The 19,067-nt window shown below is 50.4% G+C and overlaps 1 protein-coding gene across 1 annotated transcript in view; it reads left to right on the top strand.

Annotated features, from left to right (window-relative positions):
• dnajc3a (DnaJ (Hsp40) homolog, subfamily C, member 3a) overlaps positions 1 to 19,067 on the top strand; it is a 126,081-nt gene that overhangs the window by 53,185 nt on the left and 53,829 nt on the right. The gene's annotated exons all lie outside the window — the stretch shown is intronic.

The following is a 19,067-nucleotide window of genomic DNA, read 5'->3' as shown; positions in this document are numbered from 1 at the left end:
AAAGGTTGGTATTATGACTGGTACAGGAGGGAGGGCCAAAGGGCCTGTTCCTGTGCTGTTTTGTTCTTCGTTCTACATCCACAGCCCTTCCCTCATCAATTTTCTTGTCACCTCTTTCAAAAAAAACTCAATCAAGTTGGTGAGAGGTGACTTTCCCCATACAAAACCATGCTACCTGTCACGAACTAGTCCATTTTCTTCCAAATATGCACATATCATGTCTCTCAGTAATTTTTCCAAAAGCTTCCCGACAACTGATGTCAGGCTCACTGGCCTATAATTTGCTGAATTATTCCTCTTCGTTCCTTAAACAAGGGAACAAAAATTACTATTCTCCAGTCCTTGAGTCTGGAAAAGGGTGTGTAAATAGCCTAGGTCACATTGAGATCCAAAAAGACGAGGTGTTGGGCATCTTGAAAAATATTAAGGTAGATAAGTCCCCAGGGCCTGATGGGATCTACCCCAGAATACTGAAGGAGGCTAGAGAGGAAATTGCTGAGGCCTTGACAGGAATCCCCCACTGTCTTCAGGTGATGTCCCGGAGGACAGGAGAATAGCCAATGTTGTTCCTTTGTTTAAGAAGGGTAGCAAGGATAATCCAGGGAACTACAGGCCTTACGTCGGTGGTAGGGAAATTACTGGAGAGAATTCTTCAAGACAGGATTTACTCCCACTTGGAAGCAAATGGATGTAATACCGAGAGGCAGCACGGTATTGTGAAGGGGAGGTCATGTCTCGCTAAATTGATAGAGTTTTTCGAGGAGGTCACAAAGATGATTGATACAGGTAGGGCAGTGGATGTTATCCATATGGACTTCAGTAAGGCCTTTGACAAGGTCCCTCATGGCAGACTGGTACAAAAGGTGAAGTCACACGGGATCACGGATGAGTTGGCAATATGGATACAGAACTGGCTAGGTCATAGAGGCAGAGAGTAGCAATGGAAGGGTGCTTTTCTGATTGGAGGGCTGTGACTAGTGGTGTTCCGCAGGGATCAGTGCTGCGACCATTGCTGTTCGTAGAATATATAAATGATTTGGAGGAAAATGTAACTGGTCTGATTAGTATGTTTGCAGACGACACAAAGGTTCATGGAATTACGGATAGTGATGAGGACTGTCAGAGGATACAGCAGGATTTAGATCATTTGGAGACTTGGGTGGAGAGATGGCAGATGAGTTCAATCCGGACAAAAGTGAGGTAATGCATTTTGGAAGGTCTAATGAAGGTAGGGAATATACAGTGAATGATAGAACCCTCAAGAGTATTGAAAGTCAGAGAGATCGAGGTGTACAGGTCCACAGGTCGCTGAAAGGGGCAACACAAGTGGAGAAGGTAGTCAAGAAGGCATATGGCATGCTTGCCTTCATTGGCCGGGGCACTGAGTATAAGAATTGGCAAGTCATGTTGCAGCTGTATAGAACCTTAGTTAGACCACACTTGGAGTATAGTTTTCAATTCTGGTCGCCACATTACCAGAAGGATGTGGAGGCTTTAGAGAGGGTGCAGAAAAGATTTACCAGGATGTTGCCTGGTATGGAGGGCATTAGCTATGAGGAGCGGTTGAATAAACTTGGTTTGTTCTCACTGGGGCGACGGAGGTTGAGGGGTGACCTGATGGAGGTCTACAAAATTATGAGGGGTATAGTCAGAGGCTTTTTCCCAGGGTAAAGGGGTCAATTACTAGGGGTATAGGTTAAAGGTGCGAGGGGCAAAGTTTAGAGGAGTTTTTTTTTACCCAGAGGGTAGTGGGTGCCTGGAACTTGCTGCTGGAGGAGGTGGTGGAAGCAGGGACGATAGTGATGTTTAAGGGGCAAATTGACAAATACATGAATAGAATGGGAATAGAGGGATATGGATCCTGGAAGTGCAGAAGATTTTAGTTTCGACAGGCAGCATGGTCAGCACAGGCTTGGAGGGCCGAAGGGCCTGTTCCTGCGCTGTACTTTTCTTTGTTCTTTGTTCCTTGTTCTCTGGAACCTTACCTGTGGTCAAAGAGGATGTGAATATATCTGTTAAGGCCCCAGCTATTTCTTAACGCAGTTTAAGATACTCTACACTTCCTCCTTTGACATATTGATGTTCTCGAGGTTCACACACATATCCCTGACCTCCACATCGTCATGTCCTGGTGAATACCGATGCATAGTACTCATGAAGGATTTCACCCACTTCCTGTTCCACCCATAACTCCATTGTCCTTGAGTGGGCGTACTCTTTCTCTTGCTCCTAATATATGCATAAAAAGCCTTGGGATTCTCCTTCACCATGTTTGCAAAAGACATTTCATGACCCCTTTTAGCCCTCCTAATTCCACGCTAGATTTCCTTCTTACTTCACTGTACTCAAGAGCGTCATCAGTTTTTAGATGCTTAGAGCTATTGTGTGCTTCGTTTTTCTTTTGATTCCCGAATCCTGCCATTTCTATCCTTTATTTTTGCAGGGACGTGTGTGCCCTGCACTTCAATCAACTGGCCTTTGAAAAGCCTCCCACATGTCAGACGTGGATTTGCCCTCAAATAGCCGCTCCCAATCCACATTACCCAGTTCCTGTTTAATTTGGATTGCTCCTTATCCTAAACTGTGCTCCCTCCTTCTAGATTCCCTGCTCCCTCCTTCTAGATTCCCCAGTCAGGGGAAACAAGATCTCAGTATCTGTCCTGTCTAACCCTTCAAGCCGATCATGATGTGGAAAATGAGATTTCCTGTCATTCTTTACTCTGAGAATTTGGACCAAATGCACTCAGCCTCTCCAACCTTTATCCAAGGGACCAACCAAGTGAGCCCTCACTATCTCTACAGAGGGGATAGACAATCCATTGCTGGAATGGTGATGGAAACAGTAGTAACTTCAAAAATGGGATTAAAACACTGCTGTCCTGGTCAGGTGACCTTTCCCACAAACTACTGTTTCTGTGGCATTTCTCTGTGAGTTGTAAGATCTGTTGCCCTACAGCAATAGAATTGTTAACAACAATTTGCATTTACAATAGTGGGTCCTCAAGTTGTAACAAAAACTGGGCAATCTCAAAGTTTGACAGTATCCTGGAAAGTGAAACAATTGAGCAAATCAGATTTTCTCACTAACCAATGTAAAAGCTGTAGTTAGGCTCTGTAGTTCCTTCGTTATCCAATAAAAATCCAGATATTAAAATACTTGCATGCTAAATTGTTAAATAATTTATTAAAAAATTACATATTAAAGAAATAGGCTAACTTTTCCCTGTTGCCCCTCCTCGCACAATCCTGCTCATTGACTCTCTGGGTTGCATTGGGCCCTTCCTCCTATTGATCATGTGACCTGGCCCATTGAGTTGCTCCTGACTCACTGATTCACGGACTCTTGCTGATTCCTTGACCTGATTGCTCTTCTCTCGCCAAACCTCATGCTCACTGCTTCCCACTCCTAAATGTTCGCTGTGAGCGATTCACACTGAGGGGCAGAAAGAGCAGCTTAAACTTGCAGGAGGCAAGCTGCGAGATAGAGACGCAGTGAGGGGGAAGGGTCAGGGAGTTGCAGCAGTTTCAAGCTGGAGGGTTGGCAGTGAGGAGGGGCAGGAAATATAGGCTGCTCCAAATTGGCCCTAATCTACATCAGAACTAGCGTAAAACAACTTTGAAACTAAACCTGCAATGCTAAACGCACATGTGGCTCAAATGGACCAACTGGGACTTGCATCCAGCACTTTTTTGTTTGACATTTTTCACCAACAGTACCCCCCACCCCCTCCCCGAACAGCAACCTGGTCTCCAAAATGTAAAATGAGCAACATCCATCTCTGGTGAACCCCTCATCTGCCCTTGTCAGAGCAAACTCAGTGGGTCCCCCAGCCACACCGAGGCACTGGGGTGAGAAGCTGTCTTGTACCCCAAAAAGACCCACCTGTGAGCAATCAATGAGACAAAGGCTAACCTGTCTCCCCTTCCCCCCCCCCCCCCCCCCCCCCCCCGTTCCCGTCTATATCTAGTAGCTCTGACACCCCAAATATGGCCTCTAGGGGACCCGATTCCAATTCCATATGCAGAACCTCAGACATGGTGCTGAAAAATGACCCCCAAATATTTCTCCAACTTTGGGCAGGACCAGAACATATGAACATTGTTGGCTGGGCCCCTCCCACACTGCTCGCAGCTCTCCTCTGCCCCCTCAAATAGCCAGCTCATTCTTGCCTTTGTTAAATGTGCCCCATTCACCCCAGCCCAGCCTCGCAGGTCGAGGCATTGACATTTCGCACCATAATCCTCCTTCCATCCGAGCACTTCATCCCACTTGACCATAAACCCTTCCATAGACTCCTTATATTCCTCCATAATCCTACTCTAGATTGCTGAAATGCCCCCCCCCCCCCCCCCCCCCCCCCCCCCCCCAATATCCACAGCACCAACAACAAGGAGGCCTTCCCAACAATGAGGAGGACAGTGCCACCGGAAAGCTCGGGAAAGTCTTTCTTGTGAATTCCGTACCTGCTTATACCTGAAGCCCTCTTCGCGCTACAGTCCACACTTCACCCCCAACTCCTCCAAACTTGCGAATATCCCCTCCTTAAACAGATCCTTTATTTATTTTACCCCTTTCTCCTCCCATCCTTGGAACCTCTCATCCATCCTCTCTGGCTCAAACCCATGATTCCCTCTTATCGGCATCGCCCTCGGTACTGCCCTCGACTTGGGGAAGTGCAGTTGGAATTGCCCCAAAATCTTCAGTGTGGCTACCACTACCGGATTTCTGGACTACTTCCCTGGGTGAGTGGCAGCAGCGCCACCCACAGCCAGACCCCTTGCAAGATCCCACCTCCGTCAGCACCTGCAAAGCCTTTACCTCTTTACTCGTGTTTCTTACTGCTCTTTCATGTTCTCCTCAATTTCCACCCAGCTGGACTGCAGCAAATTTGGAAGAGCCAAGTCCCCCCGACTGCTGCCACCTTTGGAGCACCGCCTCCTTCTCCTCGCAACCTTTCCTGCCCCCAAACGACCAGACCAGCCGATCCAAGCCTGGGAAAAATGCTTTTGGCAAAAAGACCAGTAGACATGAGAACAAAAGCAGACGCCGCGACAAATATTAATTTTGACTGCCTGCACCCAGCCAGCCAACGACAAAGGGAGACTGAGATGGAATTGGAACCGGGTCCCCTGGAGGCCATATTCGGGGTGTCAGACCTACCAGATATAGATGGGAGCAGGGGCAGACAGGGTTAGCCTTTGTCTCATAGCTTCTCACCCCAGTGCCACCTTCCCAAATCCTCCTTCACCCTCCACACCAGGCCTGTGAAATTTAGCTTACGGAATTGAGCATCGAGCCTAGTCCCGTGCCACCTGCAAAGTGAAATTGTTGCTACCCGGAATGACAACCCTTCCACTCCTGGCCCTGCACCTGAAGAAGACACAACAAAATACTCTTCCCTAATTTCAATTTGCACCCCAAAAACATCCAAATTTCCCCAACAACCCCATGTGTCCCTCAGCGATGGGTCCGGAAATGTACAACATCCAATCATCTGCGTGCAAAGACACGCTGTGCTCTCTTGCGCGCTCTCTTTCTCTCGCTTCCCCCCCCCCCCCAACCCATCAGCGCAATTGCCGAAGTGAACAATTGTAGGAAGTACTCCAATTACATCTCATTCATCTACACACGAGCTGTCGGATCCTTGTATAGCAATATTACCCAAGCCACAAACTTGGACCCCAATCCCAAACTTCTCCAGTACTCCAAACAAATAACTCCACTCTGTCAAATGCTTTCTCCACATCTAATGCCACCACCACTTCTAACTCCCTCCTCCGGAGATAGCTCCACATTCAGCAGCTGCCCCATGTTCGACGACAGCTTTCTGCCCTTAACGGCCCCTGTCTAATCCTCCCTCCCCCACCACCTTCGGGAGACACTCCTCCAGCTTCATTGCCAGCACCTTCACCAATATCTTGGCATCCACACTCAATAGAGAAATGGGCCGATAGGACTCGCACTCCACTGAATCCTTCGACTTTTTCAGTAATGTACTCGAGTGGTACTCGATGGGCCGAATGGCCTTACTTCCGCTCCTATGTCTTATAATGAAATAGATGCCTGCTTTATTGTCTCTGGCAGCCTTCCCTATTGCCATCACATCCTTAAACATTTCTGCCATCAGTGGTGCCAACTTGTCCTTCAACCTTTCTTAGATTGCTACTGGGAATCCATCTGGCCCTGATGCCTTACCCGAGTACATTTTTCCTAACGTTGCCTTCACTTCCTCCAACCCTACTGGCTCCTGTAACCTGGCCATTCCATTCACTCCAGAAACTCCCCTCATCTCCGATTCATCCTCCGGCGGCTCGGACTTGTATAAACCCTTAACGTCCTCAAATACCTTATTCACCTGCTCCGGAGCCACCGCCACCCCTCCTGTTCCACCCTGATTTGCGCAATCTCCCTGTCCGCTGCCTGCTGACTGATCTAGCGCACCAGCAATCGATGAGCTAGCCCACCAGCAATCGACTGGCCTTCTCGCCATTCTCATCCACAACCACTCTGCGCTCACCTCAACTGCTGAACCCTCCTGCCCGTAGACAGGAGGTCAAACCAAAGCTCTGGTTCCTCTGCATATCTTCCACCCACCCATCCATCTCCCAGGTCTCCCCTTGAGATATTGCCACTCCTCCCGCACCTCCCTCTCTACCTTTACCTTGAACACCCCTCACTACCCCTTTAATGCCTCCTAAAACACTGACTGCATTTCAGTTGAACTCCACATATGCCTCCACCCGCCCATCTTAATGCAAAAACTTGGATCTGCCAACAAGCCTCCACGTCAGCCTCTGGAGCAGACCACTCTCCGTCTGCAAGACCACATCCATCCAGTGTGGCTTGCCCAAAGGGACCAGCAAGCATGGCCGATCAACTGAGTATCCCGGTCCAGTATGGCTGCTAAAACCTTCCTCCCACACCCAACATCATCCCAGTTTGGATGTACATGCAGACCAACAGCACTAACCTCTCCTCCAACACACCCATCACTGTCACATAGCTGCCCCCCTGGTCCGCTACCACCTTCTGGAACCTCACCCGTTTACCCACCCCGATGCCCTATCATCGAAGCCAGAACTTGTCTCACCCAGCTCTTCCTCAACCTGATCTGGTCCTCAGATGGGTCTCCACCACGTCCGCTTTCAGGCCTGTTTAAATGCAAGAACACCCGCATGCTTTTCACCGCCCCACCCCAAACCCTCATATATGTTCCACGTCACCACTCTGACCAGGGGTCTCTTCCCCCCCGCCCCCCCGCATTGCCCTTCCTAACTGCCATAGCCATCACCCCACGCATCGCAGAGGCAGGACCCACCCCTGATGCGCCCCCCCCCCCCCCACCACAACACCTTCCTAGCAACCCCTCTATCACTTCCTTCCTTCCCAGTATCGTCGGCATTGTCTCTTCTCTCCCCCGTCCCCCCCTCCTCCCCCAGCACCTTTCACACCTCCCAGGCCCATCAAAGCCTGCCCATACAGGTTCCAATGCCCCTTGCTCCCGTTCTCTAGCCAATGATATGTTTGCTAGCATGGCGGCCTCCTGCCAGAGCCTCATCCCCACATCGAAAACGGAACCACACCATCCCCAACGCTACCCGTACCTACATCCCGGCCCAACCCCCATTACGAGTTATCCATAACACTCATGCACGAAACCAACAAAAGAAACAAAGAAAAATTCAGTCAATAGTCTAAATTCCGTCCAATCCCAGGCCTTCTGTCTTCACAATTTCCTCTGCTGCCATGTCAAAGTAATAGTCTCTGCTGTTGTGCATAATCGGCAGCTTCACTGGGTAGACCACACCAAATAGTCTGCTGTTGTGCCGATACAGTGCCGCCTTGGCCCATCCAACGGCTGCCCGCCTCCTTGACAGCTGTCGCCAAGTCCTGGTATATGCGTATAGCCTTGCCCAGAAATTATGGAAACAGATGATTACCGCCCTCAGTGGCTACCCTTTGTTTCGGTCAAAGCGACTGGTGGGCCCCTAACCAACTTGTATTTGGGGTGGGGAGGGGTCCCATCCCTCCCTCCCTCATCAACTTCGCTAGCATACAGGCGAAGTAGCATTCTATAGGCCTCTGGCCCTCCACCCCTTCAGGCACACTCATGACCTCACGACCTGTTCAAGTCTTCTACCGTGACTCTCAGCACTCTGTTAATCTCGGCCACCCTCCGCAGCTTCTCATCCATCGAGGTGAACTGGCCACTGTCACGACAAGGCCTCCTTCATCCATTTCATTTTCTCTCCCTGCTCCCACACCATCGTCGAAGTTCTTACCAACTCCTTTCTCGCCAGGGCAAGGGTCTCACCCACCCTGCCTTAAACGAGGCCATCATCATCATCTAATGCATTTTGAAATTCTTTGAAAACGCCTGTTCATCTCTCCAGCCATCATCTCCTTCATCTTCTCCATAGTGATGGGTGTGGCCCCACCCAACTGGGGGGGGTTCCTACTGCCACCTTTCCTTCTGCCACACCCCTCTCCACGCTCGGCCGTGCACTTTTGCTCACTGCCTTCTCCCTTGGCTTCTTCCTGCCAGTTTTTGACATTCTATAAATGCCCAGTAACTTCCCACGACTCCTCACTGACAAATTTCTTCATCAAAAACTGTGCTAGAGGGACCAAAAAAGACTTTTCTGGCAGGAGCCACCAAACATGCGACCTCCCCATTTAACAAAGAACAATACAGCACAGGAACAGGCCCTCCAAGCCTGTGGTGATCATGTATCCTATCTGGACCAACCGCCTGTAACCTATAACCCGTATGTTCATTTGCCTATCCAGATGAGTCTTAAAGGTCGCTATCGTATCTGCCTCAACCACCTCACTTGGCAGTGCATTCCAGGGCACCGCCACCCTCTGTGGCACATCTCCACTGAACCTTTCCCCCCTCACCTTGAACTTGTGCCCCCTTGCATTTCCACCCTGGGAAAAAGCCTCCAACTGTTCACCCTATCTATACCCCATATAATTTAATAAAGTTCTATCAGGTCAGCCCTCAGCCTCTGTCTCTCTCTCGGGAGAGCAATCCCAGTTTATTCAATCTCTCCTTGTAACTAATACCCTCCATACCAGGCAACATCCTGGTAAACCTTTTCTGTATTCTCCTTCTGGTATTGCGGTGACCAGAATTGGACACAGTATTCCAAATGTGGCCGAACCAACATTCTAACATAATTTCCGAACTTATATACTTGATAGCCTGTCCTGTGAAGGCAAGCATGCCATATGCTTTCTTCACCACCATTTCCACCTGTGCTGCCACTTTTAAGGATTTGTGGATCTGCACGCCCAGATCTCTCTGTCTCTATGCTCCTGATGCTTCTGCCATTTATTTTATAGCTCCCACCTGAATTGGATCTACCAAAATGCATCACCTCTCATTTGTCCGGATTAAATTCCATCTGCCATTTCTCTGCCCAAGCCTATCTATATCCTGTGGTATTCTCTGACAATCTTCATCACTATCTGCAACTCCTGCAAGCACGGTAGCATAAGGGCAGGACGGTAGCATGGTGGTTAGCATAAATGCTTCACAGCTCCAGGGTCCCAGGTTCGGTTCCCGGCTGGGTCACTGTCTGTGCGGAGTCTGCACATCCTCCCCGTGTGTGCGTGGGTTTCCTCCGGGTGCGTTTCCTCCCACAGTCCAAAGATGTGCGGGTTAGGTGGATTGGCCATGCTAAATTGCCCGTAGTGTCCTAAAAAGTAAGGTTAAGGGGGAGTTGTTTGGGTTACGGGTATAGGGTGGATACGTGGGTTTGAGTAGGGTGATCATTGCTCGGCACAACATCGAGGGCCGAAGGGCCTGTTCTGTGCTGTACTGTTCTATTATCATAATAATCGCTTATTGTCACAAGTAGGCTTCAATGAAGTTACTGTGAAAAGCCCCTAGTCGCCACATTCTGGCGCCTTTCGGAGAGGCCGTACCGGGAATTGAAACCGCACTGTTGGTCTTGTTCTGTCTTCTATGACCAAACCAATTCTGGATCCATCCAGCTAGTTCACTCATGACCCCATGTGATCTAACCTTTTGCATCAGCCTCCCATTATCTTTTTTTAACAAACAATTTTATTGAGGTAGTTTTTTGGCATTGTAAACAGTTACAAACATCAACAGAAAGAAAGCAAAAAAGGCAAAAATGTGCAAACATCCACGTACATTCAATACTTCAGTCGTAACATACTGCACAAGCCCGCTCCTCTCCCACCGGTACTACCCGCCAATTTATCCCTCCTACTCTAGCCCCCCCCCCACCTCCCTGCTGACGCTCACTCTCCCGCAAAGAAGTCAATGAATGGTTGCCACCTTCGCGCGAACCCCTGTACAGATCCCCTTAAGGCGAACTTAATTTTTTCCATACCCAGGAAACTTGACATGTCCGTAAACCACAACTTAGTCTTCGGGGGCTTTGAGTCTCTCCATGCCAATAATATTCGTCGCCGGGCTATGAGGGAAGCAAAGGCCAAAACATCGGCCTCTTTCTCACCCTGGACTCCCGGGTCTTCCGAAACCCCAAAATTTGCCACCCCTGGACCCATCGCCACCCTTGTTTTTAGTACCCAGGACATGATCCCCGCAAATCCCTCCCAGTATCCCCTAAGCATCGGACATGCCCAAAGCATGTGTACGTGGTTCGCTGGTCCTCCTGCGCACCTAGCGCATTTGTCCTCTACCCCAAAGAATTTGCTCATCCGAGCCACCGTCATGTGGGCCCGGTGAATGACCTTAAATTAAATCAGGCCGAGCTTGGCACATGTTGTGGTCGAATTTATCCTACTCAGGGCTTCTTCCCACAGCCCGTCCTCCATTTCCCCGCCTAGCTCCTCCTCCCATTTGAGTTTCAATTCCTCCGTCAGGGACCCTTCCTCCTTCATGAGCACCTTATAAATATCAGAGACTCTGCCCTCCCCTCCTTCCCCCACTAGAGACTATTCTGTCCTGGATCCCCAATGGCGGGAGGAGTGGGAAGGATGGGACCTGTCTATGGACAAAGTCCCGCAACTGTAGGTACCTAAAATCATTTCCCCTTACCAGACCAAATTTCTCCTCCAAGCTCCTCAAACTCGCAAAACTCGCTTCCAGGAACATGTCGCCCACCCTTCCCACCCCCGCCCGCCGCCATGCCCGAAACCCCCCATCCATACTCCCGGGGGCAAACCGATGGTTGTCGCAGATTGGCGCCCAGACAGACGCCCCCATCTCCCCTACATGCCTCCTCCACTGGCTCCATATCTGCAGGGTCGCCACCACTACCGGGCTGGTGGAGTACCTGGCCGGCGGCAGTGGTAGAGGAGCCGTGACCAGGGCTGCCAAGCTGGAGCCACTGCACGAAGCCGCCTCCACCCGCTCCCAGATAGACCCCGTACCCACCATCCACTTCCTTATCATAGCGATGTTGGCCGCCCAGTAATAATTAATCAGACTCTGCAAAGCCAGCCCTCCCTATGCGGTTCCTCTCAAGCATCGCCTTCTTCACCCGCGGGGATTTTCCCGCCCAGACAAAGCTCATGATCATCTTGTTAACCCTTTTGAAGAAGGACTGTGGGACAAAGATCGGGAGGCACTGAAAAACAAACAGAAATCTAGGGAGGATTGTCATCTTTACAGTCTGCACACTCCCTGCCAGCGACAGCGGGAGTCCATCCCATCTCCGAAACTCTTCCTTCATTTGCTCCACCACCCTGGCCAAATGTAACTTGTGCAGCCTGCCCCAGTCTCGCGCTACCTGGATCCCCAAGTACCGGAAATTTTCCTCAACCAGCCAAAATGGTAGCCCTCTCAATCTGTTCCCCTGGCCTCTTGCCTGTACCACAAACATTTGACTTTTGGCCATATTTAATTTGTATCCTGAGAACTGGCCGAACTTCCTCAACATTTCCAGTATACATCCCATCCCGGCCACTGGGTCCGACACGTACAGGAGCAGGTCGTACACATAAAGAGAGACCCTATGTTCTACCCCGCCCCTCACCATCCCCTTCCATCCCTTCGCAGCTCTCAGCGCAATCGCCAGCGACTCTATGGCCAGTGCAAACAGCAGCGGGGAGAGCGGGCAGCCCTGTCTGGTCCCACGGTACAGCCTAAAGTGCTCTGACACTTCTCTGTTTGTCCTGACGCTGGCCTTTGGGGCCTGATATAATAACGATCCAATTCAACAGTCCCTCCCCGAACCCAAACCGTCCGAGCACCTCCCATAGATAGCCCCACTCCACCCGGTCAAAGGCCTTCTCGGCGTCCATCGCCACCACTACCTCCACCTCCCTGCCCGCCGGGGGCATCATTATCACATTAAGTAATCTTCTCAAGTTGGCCAACAGCTGCCTACCTTTTACGAACCCAGTTTGGTCCTCCCCAATCACCTCCAGTACGCAGTCCTCAATTCTAATCACCAGTACCTTTGCCAGGAGCTTGGCATCTACATTAATCAGGGAGATTGGCCTGTAGGACTCGCACGCCTCCGGGTCTTTACCCCGCTTCACTATCAGTGATATAGTGGCTTGTGACATCGTCGGCGGCAGTGTCCCTCTGTCCCTAGCCTCATTAACAACCCTCGCCAAGACCGGGCCCACCAACTCCGAGAACTTCCAATAAAACTCTACCGGGTATCCATCCGGCCCTGGGGTTTTCCCCGACTGCATGGCTTTTAGGCCCCCCAATACCTCCTCCACTCTAATCGGGGCCCCCAGCTCATCCACTCGCCCCCCACCTACTGTTGGGAATGTTAACCCGTCCAGAAACCTTTTCATCTCCTCCGGTTCTTCCGGAGGCTCCGAAGTATACAGCTTCCGATAGAAGTCCCGGAATACCTTATTCATTCCTGCCGGGTCCTCCACTCTGCACCTCTCCCCATCCATCACTTTACTTATTTCCCTGGCTGCCTCCCTCTTCCTGAGTTGCTGCGCAATCTGCTAGCCTTTTCCCCATGCTCGTACACCACGCCCCTCGCCCTCCTAAGCTGTTCCACGGCCCTGCTTGTGGATAGCGCCCCCAGTTCCACCTGTAGTCTCTGCCTCTCCCTGAGTAAAACCTCCTCCGCGTGTTCCTCATCTATCCGACCCATTTCCCTAACCAATCTGTCCATCTCTGCCCTGTCTGCCTTGGCTCTGTGGGCCCCAATTGAGATCAACTCTCCCCGCACTACTGCCTTTAGCGCCTCCCACAGGGTCACTGCTGAGATCTCCCCCGTATCATTCACCTGCAAGTAATTTTGCATACACCTCCGAAGCCTCTCACAGATCCCCTCCTCCGACAGCAGTCCCACGTCTAGCCTCCACTTCAGGCGTTGATAGTTCGCCCCCCCCGACCTGCAGGTCTACCCAGTGCGGGGCATGGTCCGAGATAATGATTGCCGAATATTCCGTGTTCTTTACCTCCCCTATACAATCCCTGCTTAGAACAAAGAAGTCTATCCTGGAATATACTTTTTGGACGTGCGAGTAAAACGAGTAGCCCCTTCCTGTCGGCTGTCTGGCTCTCCAGGGGTTGACCGATCCAGAACCGGAACCAGGACCATATTAAAGTGTCCCCCCCCCCCATTATTAGCCTACGAGAGTCCAGGTCCGGGATCTTCCCCAGCACTCTTTTAATGAAGTCCACGTCATCCCAGTTCAGGGCATATATATTCACCAGCACCACTCTTCTCCCTTCCAGTCTGCCCCTTACCATCAGGTATCTGTCTCCCCTTGTCTGCGGCTATGCCCTCTGCCTCAAATTGCACCCGCTTGTTGATCATGATTGCCACCCCTCTGGACTTCGAGTCCAAGTCCGAGTGGAAGACCTGGCTAATCCATCCCTTCCTTAGCCTAGTCTGGTCAGACACGTTCAGATGTGTCTCCTGCAACATAATTACGTCCGCCCTCAGAGCCCGCAAGTGCGCGAACACCCGCGCCCTCTTAACGGGCCCATTCAGTCCCCTGACATTCCAGGTGATCAGCCTGGTTGGGGGGCACAACCCCAGCCCCCCTCCCCCACGTCGGTCAGCCATAGCCTTTCTCGGGCCGGCCCCCGGCCCGTGCGTCGCGCCATTCTTGGCCCGCCTCTTGGCTGCCTCCACCCTCAACCTCCCTTCCAGTGCCTATTTCAGATCCCTCCCAAGTCAGCAGAACAACCCCCCACCCCCACCCTAGCAACATCCCCCGATAACCCCACTTCTGCCATCCACTGGCTGTATTCTCTCCCCCCCCATCCCCCCACCTGACTCCCTTGACTAGCCAATCTGCTAGCCCGGTGACTCATCACTCCGGCGCCCCCCCTGTCTCAGTCCCATTGTTTCCCCGTCCTCATACCCACTCCCCGGCGCCCCATCCCCCTCTCCAACCCACTGGAGCAAAACTCACCGGCACAGGAAGGCATGAACATCAGTAAATCAAAAACCCCCCAACCCACGTCCTTCACCCCCCTTGCTGACCGGCCACCCTTAGTTACCGTACCGGCTCCAGTGCCCTCCACGAGTCCCACAAAAAGCAAAAATCCGCACGAAAAGGAAAAAACAGAAAAAAGAGGAAGAAAACAAACACAAAAGAAAAAAAAACCCAGTAACCAAAAACAGGAAAGAGTCCCAAATGTCCCGCTTGGCGCCTTTAACCCAGCAAACCATTGAACAACGGTCCAGGCACATTCGGCTTCCCTTCATACGGTAGTTCTCGGGCCCTAATTTGCGCCTGTGGGACCTCTTTTCGGGACCAGCCCCATATCCCTCGCAAAGTCCATCGCTTCTTCAGGCTCGGAGAAGTAATGGTGTTGGCCCTGATGCGTGACCCACAGACGGGCCGGGAACAGCAGACCAAACTTCACGTGCTTCTTGAACAGCACCTCCTTGACTTGTTTAAAGGCCGCTCACCGCCGAGCCACCTCCTGGCTTAGGTCCTGGTAAATACGGAGAACACTGTTGTTCCATGTGCTGCTCCTGGCGCTCTTTCCACCGCAGCACCTGTTCCTTGTCCACGAGCCTGTGGAACCTGATCACCATCGGGCGGGGGGGGTCCGCCTGGCCGCCCCTGCCTCGCCTGCACTCTGTATGCCCCCTCCAGCTCCGGCGGTCGCGGAAAGGCTTCAGCCCCCATCAACTGCATTATCAGGTCTGCTACAACCGCTGCAGCATCAGCTCCCTCAGCCCCCTCCGGGAGGCCGACCATCCTCAGATTGTTCCTACGGGCTCTATTCTCCAACTCCCCCACTCTGCCCAGCAGTCGTCTTCGCCGCTCCTTCAGCCCATCAACTTCCAGCGCCGTGACCGTCTGCGCATCCGCCTGCTCCTCCGCCGCCTCTCCCAGCTCCTTAATTTTAACATCTTGAGCATCCAGCCTCTGATTCAGCTGATCCACCGCTTTCTGGAGTGGGTCCAAGCTGTCCCGCTTCAGCGCCTCAAAACTGGTTTTCATTACCTGGAGCATATTCTCCAGCGCCTGCTGGATTGCTGAGTCCGAGGTCCGTGTGTCCGCCATCTTAGGTCCCGGGTCAGCTTCCTCAGCTCCTTGCCTTTGTCCCTTTCTCTCTCTCTTCCTCTGCTTCCTGGACTCCCGCGAATCCATGTACCGCAGCCAGCTCTTCACTTTCACGGCCGCCTTCCTACTGCTCCGTGCTCCTGCTATCGCGGGGACTCAGCCCCTAAAGTCCTGCCGGAGTGAGAGCCCGCAGAATGTGCGGCTCACTCGAACATTGCCGCCACCGGAAGTCTCCAGCCTCCCATTATCAAATGCTTTATTAAAGTCCATGTAGACAACACCCACAGCCCTTCTCTAGTCAATCTTTTTTGTCACCTCCTCAAAATTCTCCCTCGTATAAAACATGATCTCCCTCTTATAAAACCGTGCTGCCTGTGGCTACTCTGAAAATGTTTTCCAACAATTTCACTATTACTGACGTCAAGCTCACTGGCCTATAATTACCTGGAGTATCCTTGCAACCCTTCTTAAACAATGGAACAACATTGGCTATCCTCCAATCCTCTAGGATCTCACCTGTGGCCTATGAGGACACAAAGATTTCAGTCTGAGGCCCAGCGATTTCATCTCTTGCCTCCCTCAGTAATCTGGGATAGATGCCATCTGGCCCTGGGATTTGTCTACCTTAATGCTTTTTAAACACACCTCACACTCCCTCCCGCGTAATCATGACCTGTTCTAAAGTGTTTACACATCCCTCTGATATACCACCACTCAACATGTCCCTCTCCTTTGTGAATACCGATGCAAAATACTCATTAAGGACCTCACCTACTGCCACTGGTTCCATACATAATTTCCCTCCTTTGTCCTTGGAGTGGGCCAACTCTTTCTCCAGCTACCCTCTTGTTTCCAATATACATACAAAATGTCTTGGGATTCTCCGTAATCCTGTCCTGTCTGCCAAGGACATTTTGTGACCCTTTTTGCCCTCCTAACTCCCTGCTTGAGCTCTTTTCTACTTTACTTGTATTCCTCAAGTGCTTTATCTCTTTTTAGTTGCCTGTACCTCTCATACGCATCTTTTTTCTTTTTGACAATATTCTTCTCAATTTCCCTGGTCATCCATGGTTCCTGAATCGTGCCTTTCCTGTCCATCCTTTTTACCGGCTCATGCCTGTCCTGCACTCCCATCAACTGCTCCTTGAAAGACTCCCACATGCCAAATGTGGATTTACTGTCAAACAGCCTCTCCCAAACACCAGCCTCCAAATGCTGCCTCATCTGGTTGTAGTTGGCCTTCCCCCAATTTAACACCTTAATCCTAGGACAACACTCATCCTTTTCCATGAGTATCCGAAAGCGTTTGATATTGTGGTCACTGTTCGCCACATGTTCTCCCACTACAACGTTGATGACCTGGCTGGGCTCGTTCCCTAGTCCTAGATCCAATATAGTCCCCTCTCTCGTCAGACTATCCACATATTGTTCCAAGAAACCTTCTTCGACACACTGAACAAATTCCTCACAATCCAGATCCCTAGCCCTAAGGGATTTCCAGTCAATATGAGGAAAATTAACATCTCCCACTACAACAGCCCTATTATTTCTATCCAGAATCTGCTTGCATATCTGTTCTTCAACTTCCCGTGGACTGTTGGGAGGCCTGTAGTACACCCCCATTATAGTGACTGCCCCCTTCCTGGTTCTGATCTCTACCCACAGTGCCTCGTTACTTGATTTTTCCATGGTGTCCTCCCTCTGTACAGCTGTAATACGTTCCCAACCAGTATTGCAACTCCCCCACCTCTTACCTTCCTCCCTGTCACACCTAAAACACCTATATCCTGAAATATTTAGCTGCCAGTCCTGTCCATTTTTTTAACTGTCTGCTTTACAGCAACCACATCCAAGTTCTGCTCATACATCAAGGCTTTAAGTTCATCTGTTTTACCTGTTATACTCCGTGCATTGAAGCAGATACACTCCAGACCTCCAATCCCACTGAGCTCGACCTCCCCCAGCCTACCCTTCCTCTGACTAGCCTAACCCTGGTACCATGCTCATCCCCAGTCTCTGATTCCCATCCCCCTGCCAAATTAGTTCAAACCTCCCAGCCAGGATATTGGTGCAGCTCCAGTTCAGGTGTAACCTGTCCTCCTTGTACAGGCCCCACCTTCCCTGGAAGACATCCCAATTATTTGAAAAACTGAAGCCCTCCCTCCTGCACCAGTAGCCATGTGTTCAACTGCACTGTATCCCTGTTGCTAGCACGCGGCACGGAAAGTAATCCTGAGAATACTAGCCTAGAGGTCCTGCTTTTTCAAATCTTCTACCTTGCTCCCGTTGCAGGACTTCACTACTCTTTCTACCAATGTGGACAATGACCTCTGTCTGATATCCCTCCCATTTTAGGGTGCTTTGTACCCGTTCAAAGATATCCAGGACCCTGGCACCAGGGAGGCAAACTATCATCCTGGAGTCCTTTTTGCGGCCACAGAAGTGCCTATCTGTGCTCCTGACTATTGAATTCCCTACCACTATTGCTTTTCTATGCTTTATACCCCCACATATGTGCAGCAGGGCTAGTCGTGATGCCTTTGTTCTGGCGGCTGCTGCTGCTGTCCACTGATGGACCTTCCCCCTCATCAGTATCCAAAACGGCATTCTTGTTAGATAGGGGGACAGCAAGAGGGGACCCCTGCACTGTCTGCCTACCCTGTCCGGCGGTCACCTATCCTGTACCTTGGGTGTGACCATATCTCTGAAGCTATTATCTATCACAATTTCAGCTAATTGTGTGCTCCTCAGTGCTTCCAGCTGCTACTCTAACCGATCCATGCGTTTGGTGAGCTTTTCCAACTGAATATACTTTTTCCACAGATGTAGTCCTCAGGGACACTTGGAAGTGTCCATGATGCACCACATCGTGCAGGAGTAGCACACAACCCCGCCAATTGTCATCTCTCCCTCTTTTGTTTGTTTGAATTTAGGGGAAAAAAACAAGTACTAAAGCTCTTGATAAAAAATTACTACTGCTGCTTTCATGAAAGGCCCCCCCAAAATTTAATGTGTTCTGGTTACTATAGGTTGTTATTCAATATTAAATCTAGCTTGCTACCCTCCAGTAACTGTGAGAAGAAGAAAAAAAGAGAAAAACTCTTACTTTATAAAATGTAGCTGTGAATCTACTCCGGTGAGCCCAGGAGTGAAAGGGTTAAGGATATAGCTCTCTTAACAAAGTAAAACACCGCAAGGCAATTGAAGTGTTGAGAAAAAAAATTGACGCTGAGAAACTATAACCAAATGTATGACACTTCCAGGCAGTGCATAATAGATGACATCCATCTGCGGATCTTCACTTTTAACAAAGTCCTCACTCAGTAACATTATTTACAGTTAATTACAAGGGGATTACACTGCACTGTGTAGACAAAATAGCTTGGTTTGATCTGAGCCAACCCAATATTGTTTTTGTTCAATGCTTTTATTTTTGTTTGGGTGGGGCAGAGAGAAGGAGGTTGGGATAAAACAGCAATAAACATTTTTTTGGATCTGTGCCCTATTCTACCATCTTTCCCACTTGTCCCTATTTTTGTTTTTGTTTTTGACTATCTCATTATTTTCTGGAATTGGTGTTTGGTTGAATGAGCTTTTGCTAACACTGCATTAACTG

The sequence above is a fragment of the Scyliorhinus canicula genome, chromosome 14, assembly GCF_902713615.1.
Source record: "Scyliorhinus canicula chromosome 14, sScyCan1.1, whole genome shotgun sequence".
Lineage (NCBI taxonomy): Eukaryota > Metazoa > Chordata > Chondrichthyes > Carcharhiniformes > Scyliorhinidae > Scyliorhinus > Scyliorhinus canicula.
The sequence above is the reverse complement of the archived record's forward strand: the minus strand, read 5'-3'. Positions and strand labels throughout refer to the sequence as shown.